Source organism: Pinus tabuliformis, chromosome 7 (genome assembly GCF_031772625.1).
Source record: "Pinus tabuliformis cultivar Carrire ecotype Pingquan chromosome 7, CPIR1, whole genome shotgun sequence".
In the NCBI taxonomy this organism is placed as follows: Eukaryota; Viridiplantae; Streptophyta; class Pinopsida; order Pinales; family Pinaceae; genus Pinus; species Pinus tabuliformis.
This window is the reverse complement of record NC_142293.1, coordinates 560136357-560158884: the sequence shown is the minus strand read 5'-3', so window position 1 is coordinate 560158884 and position 22528 is coordinate 560136357. Positions and strand designations below refer to the sequence as shown.

The window sequence follows — 22528 nt, the reverse complement described above, 5'->3', positions numbered from 1 at the left end:
TTAACAAAAAGGCTGCAGGATCTTCAGATAGCTGCGGGATCATCAGATAGCTGCGGGATTCCTGCAAGTAAGTCAAAAACTAAACAAATAGTCATCCATTAGCAAAACTTGCTTGATCATGCTTATTGACACTGAATGTAATGATCTGAGAGGTTTTATGGTGAAAATGAGGCAAAAGTGAAGGAAAGATAAGGAAAAGTTGAGGAAAATGGTAGACAAATAGGTGTAGAATAGAGGTTCTACAGGGTGATGAATTGAAGATAGATCCCTCTAAAGTTGCAGTCATTATAAACTGGCCTAAACCCAAATCTGCTACAGAAGTGAGAAGCTTCTTAGGAGCAGCACAATATTGGAGAAAGTTCATTTCTAACTTTTCCTTAATTGCAGCTCCCTTACATGCTTTGACAGGATTGAACAAGGTGTTTCAGTGGGGAGGCAAACAGCAGAAAGCCTTCGACACCTTGAAAGAAAATATTAGTACAGCACCAATACTATCATTGCCAGAACTTCAAAGACCATTTGAGATCCAAACAGATGCCAGTGACTATGCCATGGGAGCAGTGTTGATACAGCACGGTAAACCCATATGTTATCATTCTAAGACATTTAATTCTGCAGTAGTTAACTATCCAACATATGATAAAGAATTGTATGCATTAGTACAGAGTCTGAAAAAGTGGAAACATTACTTAATGGGCAAAGAGACAGTCATACATAGTACATATTGATCATCAACCACTTCAATATCTACACTCCCAAACTAAGTTACAGCAATCAAGACACTATAGGTGGATAGGTTTTCTACAACAGATTCATTTAAACATCAAATATAAAAAGGGCATACACAACAAAGTTGCAGATATGTTGTCTAGACCTATTATAAATGCATCCACTATACTTAAGCATAATTCAGTACTGCATGAGAGCTACATTGAACAATATGCTCAAGATATAGATTTCAAAGATGTATATGCAACTTTAAGTCAAGGCAAACAAGTAGAAGAATTGGATTATCATATTAAGGACCAACTCTTGTATCATTGTGGGAAGCTATGCATTCCGCAAACTGAAAGAGTAAAGAAATTCGGGAAGCACACACTTCTCTAATATCAGGTCACTTTAGGGTAAGTAAAACGGTTGCACAGCTGCAAAGATTTTGTTATTAGCCAAAAATGAATGAGACAGTTTCTAGATATGTAAGAGGGTGTACCATGTGTGCTAAAATCAAGCCCAGCAATAGAAAACTAAGCCTGTACACTCCATTGCCAGTTCCTTCTCATCCTTGGGAAAGTATTTCCATGGAATTTGTTGGAGGACTGCCTAAATCTAGGAAAGGTCATGACTATTTATATGTTGTTGTGGATAGGTTCAGCAAAATGTGTATTTTGATACCTTGTAATAAACAGATTACAGCTGAACAAACTGCAAAGTTGTTTTTTCAGCATGTATGGGTTCATTTTGGATTACCCACTTCCATTGTATCTGATCGAGACACCCGATTTGTTGGGAAGTGAGTCTGTGGGAACTGATGGACACTAGACTGAAGAAAAGCACAGCCTTTCATCCATAGACAGATGGCCAGACAAAAGTGATCAACAGGACAGTGATCCAGTTGCTCAAAGGCTATTGCAGCAAGCATCCCAAACTTTGGGATGAACATTTGTGTTATGTGCAGCGTGCTTACAACTGAGCAAAACGTTCTTCTACACAGAGATCTCCTTTTGAGACCTGTTTTGGTTTCACACCAAGGTCTCCCTTGGATTTTGTCTTTGGTAAAGACATAGCAGTTGATGGACACAATGATGTGGACAAGGCAACCAAGTTCATTGAACAAATCCAAGAGATTCACCAGGCAGTACAGGAATAGCTGGAAAAAAGCCAAGCTAAATACAAGGCAAGGCATGACAAGCATCGGATGGAGCATAGTTTCCAAGTTGGTGATCAAATCTGGTTGTATATCAGCAAAGACAGAATGCAAGGTGAAGGTAAAAAGCTAAAGCCAATAAGGTATGGACCTTTCAAGATACTTGAGAAAATTGGTGAGAATGCTTTTCACCTTGATTTACCAGCTTACATGCACATCTACTCAGTGGTTAATGCAAATAGCTTGAGACTATTTGAACCTTCACTAATTGAAGATCCCGAAGAGCAAAATCAATTGCCTTCTATTGATGATCTGTTACCTGAATATCTCAATGAATTGCAGGAAGACACAGTTCTGGACAGGAAGGTGAGGACGACGTGTAGGGGAGATGTTGAGTACCTCAGGATTCGACTCAAGGGTTCAAAGCCAAGCAGTGCAAAATGGATAGAGATTGAACAAGTGAGACAGTTATATCCTCACTTAGTCAATGCTTGAAAACCAACTTTTGGTGGTCCAAAAGCTTTTTCAGTGGGAAGGTCGTAATCTGAATTGGATCCTTAAAAATTTCTCATGACTGTTTCAAAATTATGTCGGATCAAATCTTATGAATAACAAGTATCAGAAATGACCTTTGGACAATGGCAATTGTGGCATGCACGGAACAACGAGGATCCTAGGTCAAAGCGCGCTGACCATTGGCCCATGGAGACCACGCAAATTGGCAATCGGAAGCCCAGATCCAGAAACAGAGGCAAAACCCTCAGAGGAGGAAATCCCCCAGCACTCGATCACGAGGGAAAACAGGAAACCGTGCAGAAAACGTCAGAAGGCGCGTCCCGCGCCCAAAACCGGCAAGATATCGCGTGCACTTCGAGCGGTAAGCAGGTTTGGCAGAGTTCAGCGCGATGCCATACACCGGGCGACGCGTGTCCAACGGATGAGAGAGAAAATCACTTACATCGCGTGAGTAACAGTCGAGCAACTTACCCGCGCGATATAGACGGAGACCGTAGGATCTGCAGGCTCTAGATCAACGGCAGAGAATTAACCCGATGAATGACCGGATTCGACAGGAAAATAAACTGAGGCAAATAAAGATTTGAGGTCCGGCATGACCAATGAGCTAGCAAAAGGATCAGTTTCGCGGGCAAATCCTAGAGTAACGGAAATAACGACCGTTCAAAAGAAAGCTGACACTCAGTCCGTAAGGCGACAAGTGGCCACCTCTCTGTGTAGCATTACATAGCGATGACGACGCAGAGCAGGGGAATTCCAGCAAACAGAGGCAGGCGATCTAGAGAGCCGGAAAGAGGAAATGAACAGTCAGGGAGCAGATTAGCTTTAAGCCATGAACAGACAAAGAACAAGAAAGAAACAGAAGTAGAGAAAGAAGCGAATTGTAGAGAACAGAGAAGCCGAGCTGACTTGGAGAGCAAAGGCAGCATCGAGCAGACAGAGACAGAGAGAGTCCGAGAGTCTGTGAACTCCAGAGAGGGCATTAGAGGTTCAAGCAACTCCTTTGTGTATACCTGTCCGGTATTGAGTACCAAATTAGGCTCATACCATTGAGACCAGTTGCAGTCGAGATCCAGTAAAGGGGAGTCTGTGTACTCTAGAGGCTTGGGGAATCCAAGTACCACCCTACTGATCATCATCTGTTAAGTGAGACTCAAATTGAGCTCCTTATTGTAAAATCTCTGCTTTAAGACACAATAGAAAAGGCCACCACTGAAGGTTGGACCAGGAGACATAGCCCAGGAGGATTGGGTGAACTCCTTATTAAATTTGTTGTGTTTTTATATTTGCTTACTGTGTTTCTCTTACTGTTTCAAGTGTCTGTGTATTTCACAATCTTATCGATTCGTTGCTTAAAATAACATAGACACAGCCCAGCACATGGGTCTGTAATACCTTCATTAATTAACTGAGATCATTCACAAGTGATTTCAGATCAAAGACCCTTTATGTGTGAGGACCTGAGTCTAACACAGAAGTGTGAAAGTATATATATTTCAGCTTAAACTCTCAAGGTCCAAATTAATCATTCCTCTGAACTTGCGACCGTGTTCTAGACTAGGCCAAGACCTAGTTATGTTTATATGTTGATTTTTGGTAGCATCAGATGTGCTCAGCCTTGAAATTTGGAGGAAAATCTAAGGCACGTGAGATCTCTAAGACCCAGAAATCGTTTGGGAAATTCCATCGGATGAGAAATTATTAAAATCATTAATATTTTTAATGGGTTCGTAAGTCTAAACATAGGAAAATAAAAATATTAATGGGTATTAATGAAGATAAGGACAAGAAGCTTCTAAGAGACGAGGATCAAGTCTGTTTTAATCTTAGCTGTTGATTAGGGAATTAATCTCGACCGTTGATTCATCAACAAGAAAAGTATAAGAGAAGACTTGAGTGTCATTTGGAGATACACCGACAGATACTCAGTATCTCAAGGAAATTCAATTCTCAAGAAAGAGGAGATCGATTTCGGAGGGAGTTGCAGGGTGGAGGAAAAGGAGGGCTTCAGCAGCGAGTAGTGATCGAGGAGGAGGTGACGCAAGGGCAGTGGAAGACAACGCAGAAAGAAAGACGTAGTCCAGAGGAGCGACGCAAAGCTTGCGCAGGGTGATGCAAAGGGACGCAAAGCCACTCAAAGCCACGCTTTGATTGACCCAGCGTGGCTTTGAGTGGCTTTGCGTCCCTTTGCATCACCCTGCGCAAGGGTGACGCAGAAGTGGGAGCAGGGTCTCCAAAGTGTCAGATGGTCTTAGAGGGAAAGTCTCAGGTGTTTTCTTTCAGTTTCTCTGTAAAATCATTCCTTGTAAAAGCAATTGTTGTTGAAAATTAATAAAGCCCTCATCTGCTACACCGGTTTTCCCACATTGGGTTTTTCCGGGGACAATTGTCCAAAAATAATTGTGTCAATGTGATTGATACTTGTGCATGTATTTTTTTTCTCTAGGTAATTGGGTGATAACTGTAGTAGAATTTATTTTAATATTTGCTTAAGGAATTTCGTAAATAACTTATTGAGAATAATAAGTAGGTGAAATAAATCAATTCCTGCAGTAATAGAATTTCAGTTTAGAAATTTTCACATTATAAAGGACAATATAGATTCCTCATTGACTGAGGAGTGACTAGGACAAGAAATAGTATTTCTTTTGTGGGTTAGGGCTGAGATCCCTGAAGAAAAATTTTATGTATATTAGGGACAAGATCCATGAGGTTAGATGTCTGTATAAAGGATTGGGATTCCTGAAGTGGTTTCCCTGTGAAAGAATTCAAGATTTTCTCATGTGACAGCTAGTGCAAAGTTGGAGACTTCACATTATGTGACAATGACTTCTATATGTGAACTCTGAGACATGATCAGTGTAAGGAGCTATAGAAGATTCCTCCTTGGATATGATGATAATATGAATCTGACCTCGTTTCAATTCAGAGCAATGCTGTGAGTTTTTGAAGATCACCTTGTTATGACTAAATCCAAACCATGTGAACCAAGAAGGACACTGCTAGCAACTTGAAGGAATTCTCTATGGTTCGGTAACTGACTGTCTGAGCTATATTTGGTAGAGAAAGATGACAAAATGTGCTAAAGAGGAGGACACAGAGGTTTTTGCAGCAGCAGAACCAACGTCAGGTGGAAGACAAAAGCACACACAGTAGAGGAAAAAATTCTCCCATGGAACTCTGAGTCTTAGAAGTTTGATTTTTCTACGCAGATTGGCAATAGCAGCTAGCAGATCTACACATTTCATGAGGGAGTGCGAGTAGCAGAGCAACAGTCAAGCAGAGGAAGAGGGAGTTTCCATATTAGATTCAGAGATGGCCACAGATGGGCAGGATCCATGGAAGAGCATCAGATTAGATCCAATTGCTTCAGATTTCTCACATGGATCAATATCCTTGCTACGGGAGCCCAACAGAATTAGTAGCAGGAGGATCATAATGTCAACAGGTGCAGTCATTCATTCTGATGACAGTTTCATAGCTAGTTGCAGTCAGTACCCAGGAGACAGTTGCACATTTAGTTGCATGACACAGGCAGTGTGAATTGCCCAGTTGTAGGATGCAGGTGCAGTTCCAGATAGAAGATTCCCAATGCAGAGCTACGCAGTCCAGTTTCTAATGCAGGAGGACAGCACAAGTTGTCAGGAGGGAGCAGCCCTATGGAAGCTAGTACTTCAGTATCTAAGGAGATCAAACTCATTATTGCAGTAGTTGCAACAGCAGTGCAGAAGAATCAACAGAGCAATTGCAGCAACAATATGAGTAGATCAAATTTCGCTATGTTTGCAGATATACCTTCAATAGTGAAGTTGGGTGATTTGGTGTTGTAGCCCCAGAGAGCTACAGAGATTCAGTAGGGTCCTTGAGTCCACCTCATGGATCATTACCTGACTACGAGGGCCCACAGTATTCAGTAGCATGATGGAGTAGTGGCAGTTGATACAATCAGTACCAAAGTGACAGTTGCAGACTAGAAGTAGTCAAATGCTAAGAAGTGGAGTGTAGTGTTGACAGCAGAGCAAGTGGGTCAGTGCAGAGTTGGCAACAACACAAATTCTTCAATGACCGTGCAGATGCTAGTAGCAGTCAGAGACTCGAGAGACAAATGCATCATACTAAACACCATTGATTCAGTATTTTGGATGCTTCTCAATTGCAGTAGTTGCAGTTGCAGCAGCAACTAATGAGTGGTAGTTGCAGTGCAGATGCAGTGTTGGCAACAGTATGGCAGCGTCAGCAGTGTTGACCCTGCCACCTACACCTACCTACAAGTCAGTGAGAAAAGCCTTCAACACCACAAGGTGTGGTTGGTGGCAAGGAACTCAGAGAAGGGGCTATCACACTGAATCCCTTCTTTGTTTAAGCTATCTCCTAGGTTAGCTAAGGGGGGTGGTCCCTAATGAAAAGTTAAGTTAAAAAGAAGTGAATTTCTAGGAGAATTGTTAGAGTTAAATAGATTATTTCTTTAAGATTTATAAACAAAAACTGATATAAGCAATAACCATCATAAGATAAGCATGAAATACATATACAACCAGTGCCTTCCAAGTATTTGCTCTTTAAGAAATGAAATTGTATTTTGCTTAAAACAAAAGTGGAATCTTTCAAAAATTGAAAGCAAAACAATCCTGAAATGGAGACTAAGATGACATGAAATAGTCAAAATGATAATCTACAATTAGTGTACAAGAACTAGATCAAGACATACAAGTAAAACTCCATACTTGTCTAGTTAAAACAATGCTCTAGGTAGCAAATAAAATCCTTGAAAGCGCAAGATATTGATCAAGAAAAATATTTAATTTAAATTTATGTGATCTTAATAAGCTAGAGGAAAGAAAACTCCCTCTTTCAAAATCGATTGATGAGATCTTTGAGGCAAACCGATTGGGTCCTTCTATTCTTGATCTTGGGAGTTAGTTCGTCTATTGGAGAGCTACCCCACGCACAAGTAAATCCTTCAACCAAATCTAAAAATCTCTACACACTTGGAAAAAGATGTCATCAATCATAAGGGATTAGATTATACAATGGAGGAGAAGGCTAGAGATTTCACCAAAAATCTTCTAGTGCTCCTCTTCCTAGAGTATTTCTTTAACCCAAAAAACCATACAAGATAGCTTGCATATGTTAATCCAAACAAGTGGAAAAATGATAACTAGCATAATCCAACATACATGTAGAATGTAAAGCACAAAAATTGAAATAACATCACCTCAAGAAATGGAAGGAGAACACCAACACAATAGTACCCCAAAGTCTCTTTTATTCTATGAAAGATGAATACAAAATCTAGCAGAGTCTCCGCAAGCCCAACAGCTCGTTCTAAAGATACAAATGAGAGCTCAAGACTCATATAAATAAAAAAATGGGAGATGATTCCAAGGAAAAATCCAATGACAAATGGAGATGGATTGACAATCCCAATGTAGAAAATCAAATCACAAGTGGCAAGATGATTGGCTGTAGGTGGAAAACTAGACTCCTTGGCTGTCCATCGAATATCCTCAAATCTGATGTGTGTTTGGCTGCCTCTAAACTTCTGTTGACACCTCAAACAGTCAAGCCAACCAACTGCTGTGTAAGCTGCTATGAAGATCTGCGTGTAGCTGTTATGGTGATTGTGTGGAAGCTTTCAAACATGTGTTGTGTACATGTGTGTAAAAAAGTAGAGATGGGAGGAGACAACTTCCTCCAAACCTGTGTTTAACTTTCTGCCACATATACTTGTCTTTTCTTGAGCTGCGTGTGCACTAAAGTCTTCTTTACGTGCTCTCTAGCTGGCTGAATTGAAGGCTGCATTCACTGTTTAAACTGGCAGCATAGTCCCCCTTGTTGGCTGTCAACTACATGTGTTACAATGTGTGCCAATGAATGGGGACAATCTCTTAACACATGGTGGTGTTGTCCCCCACTAATCCATGAGTGTCTAGCTCTACATATGCTTCTTTAACTGCCTGTGCATTCGTTGAAATTCGCTGATGCGTACTCCACTAACAAATTGCCAATGTGTGATTTTAAGTGGGGACAAGATCTGCCATGTCACTTTTATTGTCCCCCCTTTAAATTTGGAACTAGTTTAATGTGTCCAGCTTTAATATTTTGAGTTTCTCGTCCTTTTGAAATAAATCACCACTTTTAACAATTCGATGTGGCTCATAAACACAACGTGGGCCCTCTTTGACTTTATTTGACTTGGAACTTTGACTTTCTTTGTGGCTTCATGTGGTGGGCCCCACATTGCTGCTACATCACCCTTGACTCTCCACATAATTTCCATGTCAAAATTTGACCTATTTTGACTTTGGAAAAATTTATAAATTTTTCCAATTATTCATTCTTTTGAATTTTTTCCTCATTTTTGCTACTGTCATTTGAAAAATCGGCTTTTGAGAGACTATAAGTCATTTTTTGACCGCCAAAGTGGGTCCTAAAATAATGTTGGGCCTCTGAAGATGAATTTCGAGTAGTCACATGCCCCAAACATTTCCTAAGGCCACTTATTTATACCATTACATAGAAAATAATTAAAAAATCTCATTTTGCGGGAAATTTTTAATTATTAAAAAATCCTACTTAGACCTAGCCAAATTCCACGAAATTTTTTGTGTGATCTAGTATGGTAATATACATAAACTCTAGACACTAAGATGTGTTAGGGGCTCAACCTTCAAACCGTCACCCCAGCTTTGGGGTAAAAAATGAGTGAAAAAACCCAAAAAATTATCCGCCTCTGAAAAAGAAAGGATAATTAACCGGATAAAAAAAACACTCCAAGGTGTACTCGTTTGCTGATCAAGTCCCAACATCCCAAGCGTGTTACAAATTCAAAAACTCATCATTACTAGTATCACTTATTACAATTCCCCGCAGAGTGTGGAATCTGGGTACAAGAAAGATGATGAGAAGATAGAAGTAGAGTTAGAAAACACTGTTGACTGATGATATCTAATGGTACAAGTGTCCTCTGGATCATCCTTGGGCATGGATTCTTCATATAATCATCAGGTGCCACTCCAATAGTCAACAAGCAGCAACATAGATGCAATATCAAAGTTGCGCAGTAGTTGGTGGGCAGCAGCAACCAAACATTAGCAGCGTGACAGGGGGTGATACGGAGACAAGGTGTTGTGGAAAAATGCACGACACTAGAGAGAGAACACAGTCTTCACTAAGAGGGAGTCTTAGTTTTTTGTAGCATCAAATGTGTTCTAGCCACAAAATTTGGTGGAGAGGCTAGAATACATGAGATCTTCAAAAACTAGAAATCGTTTCAGGAAATTCTAGCTAGAAATGACTTAATTAGATTATTAACTATTTTTTAAATATTCCTAAGTCTAAACTTAGGGAATATGGTTAATTAATCAGAATTAATAAAGTCAAGGTGCGAATCATCTATAAACTCACACAGATCGACTCCAAGATGATCCTAGCCATTGATTAAGTTTTAATCTTGGTCGTTGGTGCTCCAACAATGGATTATAAGAGGAATTTGATGGGCACTTGGAGAAGATACACCATAACACCAAAGTCACTTGGAGAATTTGAGTTTCCAAAGTAACAATTAGTTGTCGGAGAGTTCGAGCTTTGGTGAGGAAGCAGAGACAGTGAGGGGCAAAGACAGTGATCCAAAGGAAGTTTTCGAGACCTGGAGAGGCAGAAGCAAGGAGGCCGAGTTATTCCCAGTGAGGTAATGCAGAGAACTACGCAGTTACTTCAAAAGAGAAAGTCGATTTAGCTGGAGGAAAAATCATTTTCAGTTCCAGAGGTCGGGCAGAGGTTCTAGAGTGCCGAAGAAGCGATTTCCTCGGCAGAGATAGGCAGAACGACTTCATCAGAGGTAGTTCAGAGGCTAGATGTCGTAGGGCCTGCACAAGCACTATGCAGAGGCTGACGCAGAGGGTCCAGGAGGACGAGTTTTCTGAAAGAAAGTTCTGTCGGGGTTGCTTGTGGAAGAAGAGTAATTCCCTTAAATAATTTTGGCCAGATTTTCTCACTGTTTCGATTTCCAGTTGGACACCATAAATTGTACTCAAAATTCATTGTTGTTTAATAATAAAACCCTCATCTGTTGCACCGGTTTTCCCAAGTTGGGTTTTCCTTGGGACAATTGTCCAAAAATAACGATGTCATTTTTATTGTGTGCGTGCTAGTATTTTCTCAGTTTCCAGCACTATTATTTCCGCAAAATTTTATTGTGAAGGTTGCAGTTTGATTTATTTGATATTTTTCGTAGCAAATAAATTGCTAAAATAATTAACAATTAGAAAAATTAATTCCAGTTGCGCAATGCGCAATAGGATTTCAGTTTTGGAATTTTCACAGACATACCCCTCCGTATTTTCCAAGAAGTCTTCTGAGTTTAAATTTCCCAACTGTAATTTTTCAATGGATTATTGTCTCCAATGTAATTTATAACTTCAGCAAATAATTTCACAATGATGAATAATACAAATCTGAGCATAAATTGTATTCCTTCTATTCAATAACAACCCATGAATTCAGAGCATAGATTTACTTTACATTCAGTACATCATATGTTAGATAGCAGAAATAAAACTCATGAATAGATACACCCTAGAGCCTGGACTGATAGGTCGTCTTAGCTAATGCAAGACAGTCTTTCCACGTCCAAAGCAGTGCCCAGAATTTGTTTTGTGCTCAAGATCTATGCTCAACCACATTGGAGTGAAAGAACTCGGACCTTTCCTTGTTTATACCAGTGAACACGCCCAAAGAAAGTACTCGGATTTCTAAACTTGCAAACTCGGCCCTATTTAGCTTGTATCATTAATCACCAACGAGTATTGTGTCAAGCAAGTGCAGGGGTAAGTCACGACCTGTATGAGGCTAAGGAGATCGAACCTTTTAACCTATTAACACAGTTATCCACAAAGTCCACGCCCATCAATTTGTACGAGTGATTTCAACCCACCAACCAAAGCAAACCCATCTCTCTTGCCAACAGAACACATTCAGGGTATAAGAATGTTATTTCGCCCCTCATCCAACAGAGAAAATCGTTCATTAGAGACCCAGAAATCTGATTATACAGGCAGTCCATGTAGACAGTGATAGGAATAAGTGGCTCGATGTATCCTTGAAGCAATGAGTCTGCTACAACAATACCAAGCAACTAAGAGATGCAATTTTTGGAGCGAGTTTGATGGTTATTCAAATTTTTTCGATCCTTGCAAAATTCATCCTCTACTATCCACAGAACATACAGCCTCTGTTCACAAGCTCAAACTTTCCAAAAATTTGATTAGATGAGAAAGAGAAATAAACTTGGCTGTTCAAAATTTGTTCTGTCTGTCCTCCACAACAAGAAATATTTCGGACTTTCGAAAGTATTTGAGAGCCCCCAAACAATTATTGATAATTTTTTTCCTTTTTAATTTATTACCACAATTAAACCTTGGTCATAATATGTAATTTGTCATCAAAATTTTTAATTAGTTTGGGCACACATAATAAAATAAAAGAGTTGCCCCCCTTGACTTTATAGAATTCGGCCAATAATAATAATATATCTTGGAATAAAGTGTTGGCCCTCCCTTTAAAAGTAAATGATGTGCCAAGGCCCTTTCCACATAATAATTAGGCCTTTGAATATTAGAAATTAGGTATTTGGCCCCTAAAATCAACTACACTCCACGAAAGACAAATGACGAAATTTTGAATAAAATAATTTGAGATTTTCCTTCGAGGAGTTTCGTCGAACACTTGACATGCAACCTTGAGAGATAATAATCTATTCATGGTCCAAATCCAATAATGTCTACAAAAACAATAAATCCTCAATCTTTCTCTAATGTTAATCTACAATAAAACCCTCAGGCTGGTAGGAAGACTAGCATTGATAACTTGATAACACTGTAATATCCCTTTCATAAATTTTGTGGTATTTTCCAGAAAAAACAAAAACAAAAACAAAACAAAACAAAAAACAAAACAAAAAAAAAAATTCTTTATAATATTTTATGTCGGCCTTTTCGCCAAAAACCCATGAAATTACACCAAAATGCACCAGTAAATAGCAACCTGGAAATTATACAAGCACGGCTATTCTAGCAAATTGATAAAATATGGCAAATACATTGATAGTTTGCAGAAGTAAACCCAGAAAGTCAATTAACATTATAAAATGCATCACAAGGAATGACTCAGCTTATTTATTATAATATAGCATGTAGAGTACAACCAAATATATTTGAGACAAAATAGGAGAGATGATAGCTGAGGGGACCTCCTAATATTTTGTTGCTATGCCAATCCCAATCTCTCAAATCTCCACAACGGTTGCAATCTCCCTCCAACAACAATTGCCACTGAATCATCTGAAAAACGATGAAGCACAAATTGAGGACCTAAATGGTCCTAACTACAATATCACTAAAGCTATATGAAACTCCTAGATGAAGCCTCCTCAAGACGTGTTGGCTTTTCATCCAACACTCAACAGCATACTTGAGGGTTTCTGTCTTTGGGCTATAGTAGCTAGGAACTAGGTTCTCAAACTTTCATCAAGACAACAAGCAAAAATGTTGATTTGGGGTAGCATCGGATGTGCTCTAGCCACGAAATTTGGTGGAGAGGTTAGGGCACATGAGATCTCCAATACCTAGAAAGGGTTTGGGCAAATTCTAAACAGATCAGGAGATATCAAAATAACTAATATTTTTAATGGAGTCCTTAAGTCTAAACTTAGGGAAAATAAAATATTAATGTGTATTAATATGAATCTATGTTAGAGTGGTCCAAAAGACATGCATCAAGCCAGATCTAATTATTAGAATATTCCTTTTTAGTATTTAATGCTCATTCTTTTAGCTGTTGCTATTTTTTATTCTTTTAGCAGTTTCTTAGATGAAACTGATTGTTTCCATATTATACATAGAAACTTGATGTTTCTATTATTGTAAATATCTCTGTATTATTATTGAGCTTCAGCTTGCTCATGATTAAGGATTTGATTGGAAATCCATATGCGTTGTTCGCACTGTTTTATGGTATCGGAGCCAGAAAAGGAGATTTCTTGAACAATTATTCTCTTTACATCCAGTCGGTTCTTCCTGTTCTGTTTGGATAATAGCAGTCGGTTCTTCCTGTTCTGTTTGGATAATAGCAGTCGGTTCTTCCTGCGTATCTGTCGTGTTATCATTGGGCAGCAAGATCTCCACAGGGTTTTAAGAAGGGACTATTTCTAGTGGCCAGTCATATTCCGGCGCCCACGATTGGATCGACAGTAAGAACGTCAAGAAATTTATCAGCCCCACTATGCTGTTCGCGGCGTGATTCATGCTGCCCGTTTTTTCACTCGCTATTTCTTCACTCTCTAGCGTGCTAGAAAACTTCGCTTCGTGAAATTCTGCAGAGTCTTGCGCGTCATCCGTCTGTCCATTTGACGGGATCGGGACCAAAGCGGGATCGTGGTTATTACAATAAAAAATTGATCAGTCAGATTTCATCTTCTTTGCAGAATCCAGTGCGAAGCAGCGGGCAGACCAGATCCAAATCTTATTACCTGGAAATTCCAAGCGTTTCTCTGGCCAAGGAAACGATCTTCTGTTCGCGGCACTGGAAGCGGAGTTAGCGTAGGCGTGTCGGATATTAATTTTTTTCAACCTCGCCCACATATCATAGTTTTTTTTTGTTGTTTGGGTTTCGCTCTGCGGAGTGAACCGAATAAGTCTGGCACGGTCGACGTAGACTCAGCGGCAGTCTTTCTCATCAACGTTTTTTTTTCTCCCCCAGAATTGATATTTGAATTTCCTGTGTAACGGAAACGGCAGCAGCAAGAAAAAGTTAGCAGTAGCAGTGTGTCTGTGCTACTGTTCTCACGCTGCCTCTGTATTAGAAATAAGGCCGACTGATATATAGATTGCGGCCACACTGAAACAGAAGGTTTGCAATTTTCTGTGGAGATTTTCTGCTCTTTAGTGGCGTTTTGCGGCAGTCTCTCCCTTTAGTGGCGTTGCACCATCGATGTATTTGTGACAGCGGCTTTCTCCAGCAGTAACAGTCGGCAAAATTTGTTTTTTTTATGCAACAGTCAGCCTCTTCAGCTATCGGTTCAACATTTCTTGGTCCGAAAGAGGTGACTTTGGATTAGTAAAGGCAGCGGAAACCATAGAGAGCATCCATACTGCAAACAGCCGGTATTTCTAAGAACTGATATTTGATTTCGAAATAATTTTTCATAGTTTGAAAAATTCAGTAGTTCATTTCGAAACTGCTCTCAGGGAGATTTCTTGATCAGCTAGCTTCTTCGCATCTTAATCTCTTGAGTTCTTTCATTCCTTTCTAAGGTCGAGCCCTCTGTAAGCCAGGTAGCCTTCACTGAGTCTTAGCCTCGGCTTTGCTCACTGTGATAAAAGCTTACAGTCGTCTATCTCGATACAGAAATGGATTCTTCTCTGTCTTGTGAGATCTCCACAATTTGTTGATTCTTCCTATCTAGTGTTTGTTTAAGAAAATTGTGCTTCTTACAGTAAATCAGTTTCCTTTGGGAATCATTTCATATTTATATCAGCATCTGTCAATTTTTGTCTGGATCAGCCAGCATCCTCGTTGAAATCCGTGCAGGATTTTTTGTATTTTTCCATATCTTGGGAAACGTGCAGATGGCTTCGTTAACCAATCTCATGTTGGAAGGCAGTCAGGAATATTCCGAGCAGACAGAATCTGCCTTTTACGCCTTTATGGCTAAAAGGTCGTCAGATCATGTACCGTCTTCTGCTTGGTACATTGACTCTGGTGCATCACGCCATTTCTCTCACAGGCGTGACTGGTTTATTGACTTCTCACCTTTCAGTGATTCCGTGGTATTTGGTGGAGGTGAAAAATACACAGTGGTTGGCAGAGGTACCGTTCAGATCCAGTCTGGTGGGCGCACACTCATCTTCTTGAATGTATACTATGTTCCTGGTATGGAAATTAATCTGCTGTCTGTCAGCCAGATTATGAGGAATTCTCCTCAGCTTGATGTAGTGTTCAGTGCGCACAAGTGCTCCATTATTGACAGGGAGACTAGTCTAACAATTGCTGTTGGCCTAGAGGACCATGGTCTATATAGGCTACTTGACATCGGTGACTCTCTAGAAGTGGCTCTAGCAGCACGTGTCTCTCCCATCAGTACTCTATGGCATCAGCGATATGGGCATCTAAATATGCAGTATCTCTCTCAGCTCTCTCGGGAGGGACTTGTGTCAGGATTACCTGATATTCAGACTCAGCAATTGGGGGTATGCGGCGCCTGTCAAGCGGGAAAGCAACATCGGTCTCCATTCAAGGATGGAGAATCTTGGCGAGCATCTAAGGTACTTCAGTTACTTCATGCTGATATTTGTGGTCCTATGAATACAACCTCTATCACTGCTTGCAAATATTTTTTACTTATTGTAGATGATTTCAATAGAAAGATGTGGGTGTATTTTCTAAAAAATAAATCTGATGCACTTAGTACCTTTCAGAAGTTTAAAACCTTAGTTGAAAAAGAGTCTGGCTGTAACATCATGACTCTTAGGACCGACAATGGGGGGGAATTTTGTTCTTCAGCTTTTGCCAACTTCTGTGATATTCATGGCATCAAACGTCAGTTAACCACACCCTACACTCCTCAGCAGAACAGTGTTGTCGAGCGTCGCAACCGCACGGTTGTTGAAATGGCTCGTTCCATGTTACAACACAGGAGTGTTCCAAACAGATTCTGGGCTGAAGCAGTATTTACTGCTGTTTACCTTCTTAACCGATCACCCACTCAGGCTGTTACAGGGAAGACTCCTGAAGAGGTTTGGTCTGGCCGTAAGCCTAAGATCAGTCATCTCAAAGTATTTGGCTCAGTTGCATATGTTTGGATCCTAGCTGCTAAGCGCTCTAAGTTGGATTCCAAAAGCCAGAAACTCATGATGACAGGGTACAGTGATCATCACAAGGCCTATAGGCTGATAGATATAGCCACTGGTCGTCTTAGCTTCAGTCGGGATGTAGTATTTGATGAAGACAGAGGATTCTTTCAGTCTTCTTCTTCTGAGCAGTGTTCTGAGGATCAGCCTCACAGTGTTCTTCTTCCGGTCGGTCCACCTGATGGGAGGGATGATGTAGCATCAGTATTTGATAATACTCTATCTGAGCTTCCTCCAGAAAATAACCCTCCTCTTGCAGTTCCTATTGCTCTTGAGTCTTCTCCACCTCTTCCTGATATTGGTTCCTCTACTCCTGATATTGGTCCTTCTACTCTTCGGCCTAAATGGTGGGCTAAAACTATTGGTGATCTCCGGGATGATGAGCTCCTTGAAGGTAGAACTTCTAGACATAAGAACAGACAACAGTCTACAGTCAATTTTGCTCTTATGGCTAATCTACACAGTATTTTTGAGCCTGAAACCTATTCAGAGGCTAAGGGTACATCTGAGTGGGAACAGGCTATGGAAGCCGAATTCCAGAGTCTTCAGAAGAATCACACATGGACACTTTCTGATCTTCCTGCAGGGAAAAAGCCCATAGGCTGCAAATGGGTGTATAAAGTGAAATACAAAGCTGATGGAACCATAGACAAGTATAAAGCTCGGCTTGTGGCTCGAGGGTTCTCACAGAAGGAAGGCATCGACTATGAGGAGACTTTTGCTCCTACAGCCAAGATGAGTACCATAAGGCTTGTCCTTGCCCTAGCAGCTCAGTTCAAATGGAAAGTTCATCAGATGGATGTAAAAAGTGCTTTCCTAAATGGTGATCTCCAAGAAGAAGTCTACATGACGCAGCCTCCAGGATTCAAGGTTGCTGGTCAAGAACAGAAAGTGTGTCGGTTAGCTAAAGCAATCTATGGATTGAAACAAGCTCCTCGGGCTTGGTACATGAAAATTGATCAGTACCTGACAGATCAAGGTTTTCAGCGGAGCCCATCTGATGCAAACCTGTACATCAAGCATACTGGTGATGATATCTTGTTTGTGGTTGTCTATGTGGATGACCTTATCATTACTGGCAGCTCTGCACATTTGATCCATGGGATCAAACAAGATTTATGCAGAACTTTTGAGATGACAGACTTGGGACTTCTTCATTACTGTCTGGGGGTTGAAGTTTGGCAGACTGAAAATCAGATCTTTCTCTCTCAGTCCAAGTATGCCAAAAATCTTGTGGACAGGTTCAGAATGCAGGATTGCAAACCGGCCACGACTCCTATGGAACCAGGGCTCAAACTTTCAGCACAGTCATCCTCTCCCCTTGTGGATGAAACTTTATTCAGGCAATTAGTGGGCAGTCTCATCTATCTTACTGCTACCAGACCTGACATCAGTTTTGCAGTAAGCTACATTTCCCGCTTCATGTCAGCTCCTAAAGCTGATCATTGGAACGCAGCAAAGCGTGTGCTACGATATGTGCGTGGCACTTCTGATTATGGCCTCCTATACACTCGAAGTTCCAATCCTATACTCAGGGGTTACACTGATTCTGACTGGGCCGGTTCGGTTGATGACCGTAAATCTACAGCTGGGTATGTGTTTAATCTAGGATCCGGTGCTGTTACTTGGACTAGTAAGAAGCAACAGGCAGTGGCTCTCTCCTCAACAGAAGCAGAATATCGGGGAGCAGTTAAGGCATCATGTGAGGCAGTTTGGCTTCGACGTATGCTGGCAGATATGCATGTTTCCCAGACCGGGCCTACTTCTTTGTTTTGTGATAATCAGGGAGTGCTCAAACTTGCCAAGAATCCAGTCTTTCATGAACGAACAAAGCATGTGGAAACTCATTGCCACTACATTCGCCAGCTTGTTGAAGACGGCTCAGTTCAGTTGCAATATGTTCCCACAACAGAGCAGCCCGCCGACATTTTCACCAAGCCTCTTGGTCCTGATAAATTTGTAAAATTCAGAGGGTCTATTGGTGTTGTAAATAGATTGAGCATTAAGGGAGGGTATTAGAATATTCCTTTTTAGTATTTAATGCTCATTCTTTTAGCTGTTGCTATTTTTTATTCTTTTAGCAGTTTCTTAGATGAAACTGATTGTTTCCATATTATACATAGAAACTTGATGTTTCTATTATTGTAAATATCTCTGTATTATTATTGAGCTTCAGCTTGCTCATGATTAAGGATTTGATTGGAAATCCATATGCGTTGTTCGCACTGTTTTACTAATCTTAGCCATTGATTAGGGACTTAATCTCGGTCATTGAGATATCAACAAGAAAAGTATAAGAAGAGGCTTGAGGGTCACTTGGAGAAGTACACCAGATGATCAATCATTCTATTCTCTAGAGTGGGGTTTGCTAAGAGAGGTAGAATCAGTGATCAGGAGAGCAGTTGAAGGGCATTGAGTACAGAGAAACAGAGAAGGCAGAGATTGTGCCGGGAGAGCAGCGCAGCAGCCAAGGAGGGCGACACAGAGCCAACAAGGGCTCACGCAGGGCCACGCAGAGGCAGCCAAGTGCTGCGAAGAGCACCAGAAGGGCCAGCATAGCTGATGCAGAGGCTCCCAGAGCTGACGCAGGGCCAGCATGAGACAAAGAGGGGCTAACGCGGTCCAGATTGGGCAGACGCTGGGGTTGCAAGAGCAGTTTTGTGCTGAGAAGCTGCCGGAAGGGTTTTCTGAGGTTTCAGCCAAGAGATTTCTCTCAAACTGTGAGGTATAGCTGCTAAGGAAATTTTCTGTTGAGTAGGCCAATTTCGACACCCAGATTGTACTCTGATATTGCTTAATAAGAAAACCCTCAGATAGTTGCATTAGTTTTCCCACATTGGGTTTTTCCGAGGACATTGTTCCAAAAATAATGGTGTCATGTGGTGTGTTTTGTTCTTGTTTCTTTTAGTTGCTGATCTGTAATATGTTGAGCATGCACTAGTGTTTATTTTCAGTATTTATCTTGTGAATAACTTGTTAAAGAAAAATAACAAGTAGGTAGGAATAAATCAGAAAAAGTGCATGAAGGGTTTCTAAACTAAGTAAATTTAGAAACTTCAACTTGGTATTGGAGCGTGAATGCAAATCATAGGAGGACTAAGAGACATCAGCCGAGCGGAGCAATAGCAGTAGAAAACAGTTGTTCCAAGGTGACAGAAGTTGTTTATAGCAACGCAGAAGCCAAGGAAGTGTGACACGAAGCCAACCAGAGCCACGCAGAAGAAGCCAGGAACTGCGCAAAGCCTCAGAGAGGCCAACGTTGCTGACGTAGAGGGCTAGAGGGCTGACGCAGGGCATCCCAGGGCTGACGCAGACCCATCCAAGGTGACGTAGAGCACGCGTGAGGTCTGGGCTGACGCAGTTCACAGAAAGGCAATTGTTGGGAACTAGAAGGCTGCAGGAATATTGCAGAGTGGAGCTGGTGAGGTACTGTAGTCAAAACAGTACCTGACAGAGCAGGGCTAGAGGAGTTGTTACCAAGGGTTTCTAGCCGAGGAACCTGGATCAGCAGTGCAGTTGCACAAGACAATCAAAGCAAGGGGCATCTCAACAAGCAGCAGAAGGATTTCCAGGAGGGAAATCAAGACTCACAGGGAGTCCAGAAGAGAACTTCCAGACGGGAAGTAGAGACTCAGAGGAGTCGAACAAAGAACTTCCAGGAAGGAAGTAGAGGAGCGTCATAACACTACACGGAGTAAGATACCAGGATAGACTGGACGGAGCATTGAACTTCGCAGTCTGGAAGGCCAGAATCTTATCAGTGCTTGACAGGAATCATGTCAAGAACTTCGCCTTGAAGGTTATAGCTATCACAGTCAACCCCAATGATAATGACAAGTACGAGGAGGCGATGGCGAGGGCCAAGTGCATTATCCTTGACGGGGTCAAGGATCATGTGGTACCACATATGGCCGAGAAGGAAACGGCAGTTGAGATGTGGAAGGCTCTCAAGAACCTATTCCAGCATACTTTTGTGCAGAGAAGAGCGTTGCTCGAGAACCAGATGAGGTCGTATCAGATGAAGAAGGGTCAAACGATTGACTCCTTCCTCGGAGGATTGAATGATATCCGAGATCAATTGACTGCTATAGGAGCGACACCGGATCAGGAGCTTATGGTGAGGACAGCCCTGAATGCTATCTTAGAAGAGTCGGAAGTGTTTGTCCAGAACATCCTGGGCAGAGGGACTCTCCTACCTTGGGACGAGATGTGGGCAGCTCTTCGCCAGGAAGAGATCAGACAGCAGTCAAAGACAGGTAGCAACAGCAAAGGGATCAAGGTCAAGCAGGAGGAGGAGGTGTGGCCCTAGCATCTAAGAGAAAGCAAGAGAAGCGGAAGAAGAAAGATCTCTCCAAGATCAAGTGCTTCCACTGTGGTGAGATGGGTCATTATGCAACCCAGTGCCCAAAGAAGAAGAGTAAGGGAGAGTCTTCCCAGACTAAGGCAGCGCTAGCATGGGCAGAGAAGGAAGTTTTGACAGACAATGACTGTGCCATGAGTGCACACACACCACTTGAGCGGAAGTGGGGAGACATTGAGCTGTAGTCAGGTGGACTACAGGCGATGAGGGGCAGGATCCTTGAGGTACCCAGCCTCTTGGATTAGACCTTGCTACAGGAGCCCCAACGAGGAGTAGCAAGACTAGCTGAGTGGGTAGAGACGGATGCAAATGGAACGGTAGAGAGAGCTACAGTTCAGGAGTCCCAAGACAACGCAGAGCTAGCAGGCTGCAGCAGTGCGAGAGGCACAGGAGTGTTGCACCAGTGCAGGAGGGCACAGAGAGGTGTGCAACGGTGCGAGATGCAGGGATTTTTTGCAGTAGCGCTGAGGTCAGAGAGAAGGAGCACTTGTCCGCGGCAAAGGGAGCTTCAGCATTAGTGGGTGTTTCTAACCCAACAGGGAGGTCAATTGGGAGATCAGTTACTTACTTCTCAGTAACTGAGTTGCAGTGCAGCAGTGGGCAGCATGATGAGAGGAGGTGCAGTGTGGATGCAGTGCTGGGAGAAAGGACCAGCAGCAACACGGATGCAGAGGGAGTTGTCGTACAAATGCAGCAATGGCAGTGGCAGAACCATGGGCAGCAGTGCAGAGGATGGTGGGCAAGAAGGCCTAGCATCAGCACAGGTATCGATGCTGGATGATTAGAGTAATACTCAGTGAGGAGTATTGCTAGAGCACAATCCTCGCTAAGAGGGAGTGTTGATTTGGGGTAGCATTGAATGTGCTCTAGCCATGAAATTTGATGGAGAAGTTAGGGCACATGAGATCTCCAATACCTAAAAAGGGTTTGGGCAGATTCTAGACAGATCAAGAGATATTAAAATAATTAATATTTTTAATGGAGTCCCTATGTCTAAACTTAAGGAAAATAAAATATTAATGTGTATTAATATGAATCTGTGTTAGAGTGGTCCAAAAGACATGGATCAAGCCAGATCCAATCTTAGCAGTTGATTAGGGACTTAATCTCGGTTGTTGAGATATCAATAGGAAAAGTATAAGAAGAGGCTTGAGGGTCACTTGGAGAAGTACACCAGGTGATCAGTCATTCTATTCTCTAGAGCGGGGTTTGCTAAGAAAGGTAGAATCAGTGATTGGGAGAGCAGCTAAGGGGCATTGGGTATAGAGAAATAGAGAAGACAGAAATTGTGTCGGGAGAGCAGCGCAGCAGCCAAGGAGGGTGACATAGAAGCCAGCAAGGGCTCACGCAGGGCCACACAGAGGCAGCCAAGTGTTGCGCAGAGCACCAGAGGAGCCAACGCAGCGAACACAGAGGCTCCTGGGGCTGACGCAGTGCCTAGAAAGGCTGACGCAGGCCTAGAAAGGATGACGCAGGGCCAGCGTGGGACAGAGGGGCTGACACAGTCCAGATTGGGCAAACGCTGGGGTTGCAGGAGTAGTTTTGTGCTGAGGAGCTGCCGGAAGGGTTTTCCGGAGTTTCAACCAGGAGATTTCTCTCAAACTGTGAGGTATAGCTGCTAAGGAAATTCTTTGTTGCGTAGGCCAATTTCGGCACCCAGATTGTACTCTGATATTGCTTAATAAGAAAACCCTCAGATAGCTGCACCGCTTTTCCCACATTGGGTTTTTCCAGGGACATTGGTCCAAAAAGAATGGTGTCATGTGCTGTGTTTGTTCTTGTTTCTTTTAGTTGCTGATCTGTAATATGTTTGAGCATGCACTAGTGTTTATTTTCAGTAAGGTAGGAATAAATCACAAAAAGTGCATGAAGGGTTTCTAA

The 22528-nt window shown here is 41.8% G+C and overlaps 1 protein-coding gene across 1 annotated transcript in view; it reads right to left on the bottom strand.

Moving 5' to 3' along the window:
* The window catches only part of LOC149248618 (oligoribonuclease-like), a 189467-nt gene that overhangs the window by 113972 nt on the left and 52967 nt on the right, over window positions 1-22528 (bottom strand). The window lies entirely within an intron of this gene.